General features: G+C 47.8%; 1 non-coding gene across 1 annotated transcript; it reads right to left on the bottom strand.

Annotated features, from left to right (window-relative positions):
• Positions 1-253: 253 nt before the first annotated feature.
• LOC128569455 (U1 spliceosomal RNA) lies at positions 254-417 on the bottom strand. Its single transcript, XR_008375396.1, has one exon. It is a non-coding gene; the product is annotated as a U1 spliceosomal RNA (small nuclear RNA).
• Positions 418-1185: the final 768 nt, after the last annotated feature.

Here is a 1185-nt window from a genome sequence, read left to right as displayed (position 1 = left end):
GGTGTAGACCCTAGATGGTTGCTGTGAAACAAGGCTTTAAGAGTGTGGGTCCAGGAGCCTGTGCTCTTGAGCTGGAGGGACCCTCCCCATGGGGGGCTCTGACTCAAAAACGGGAAGGAGAAGTCCTTTTCGTGGAGGGGAGTGAATCAGGACTGTGGGATTTTTGAGGTCAAGACCTTGATGAGGGAGACATAATATAGGAGAGCAGGAGGGTATATGCAGTGGCAAAGGGTCCTTCTTTTCTTTTCTCTTTCAGGGTAGAGCATGAGCCCAGTGCCCCACTACCACAAATTATGTGATCAAGTTTCACACATTTGGGGGAATAGCAGGGGTCAGCACATCCAAAGTGTAATGGATAAGCCTTGCTCTGGGAAAATCCTTTTCAAGATCATTGTATTTCCCCTGCCAGATGAGTATAAAGGGTCCTTATTCTGCATCCCACCCTGGGTCTCTGCCTGGCCCATCTCTGTCTTTTGTCAGGAGATATCTGAAGAAGAGTTGTGAGTCCTGACTTCCTGTGGGTTCTCAGGAAATTCCTCTGACCTCCTTGAACCTCCATTTTTCATCTGTCAAATGGGCTAACAATGTTCACCTCATAGCACTGATGTGCATAATTTCCATAAACAAGCTCTGTACACTGTAAGGTCCCAGGAAGATGTCAACTTCTGTTATTTGTCTATTTGTTCTCAGGCTGATGTGCACAGAGGTAAGAAATCTCAGCTGAGATAGATTCTGTCCTGCAGTACAAGTTCCTGGGCTCTTGCTTGTGTGGGTTTTTCTCCCTCTGTATCCTGGCAATGTCTTTCAGGGGGCTGTGACTTGGGGTATGGTGGGTGAAAGGGCCAGCTCAGCGGGAAACTCTCCCCAGAGTCGGGAGAAAGCTGGATAAATCTGGAGAAGGATTTACAGGAAAAATTGTCTGTCAGTCTGCATGGAGCCACAGGCCAACCATAAAGGGGTAAGTGGCCACGTCAGCTATGAGAAGAATTGGTCCCTGGAGAACTTATATCTGTGAGTTGTTGATATTCGAATGCACTAGCCATGCACGTCATCTGCACTTGCATCATATGTAGACAGTCCCTTTGTCATTACAGACACTAGGTATCCCCACATGCATCCCCACAGCCCACAAGAGCTCCAAAGGAATGGTTAGCAAGGGCTCCAGGTCTTTCCTAACTATGGTAC

Source organism: Nycticebus coucang, chromosome 17 (genome assembly GCF_027406575.1).
Source record: "Nycticebus coucang isolate mNycCou1 chromosome 17, mNycCou1.pri, whole genome shotgun sequence".
Taxonomy (NCBI): Eukaryota; Metazoa; Chordata; class Mammalia; order Primates; family Lorisidae; genus Nycticebus; species Nycticebus coucang.
The sequence above is the reverse complement of the archived record's forward strand: the minus strand, read 5'-3'. Positions and strand labels throughout refer to the sequence as shown.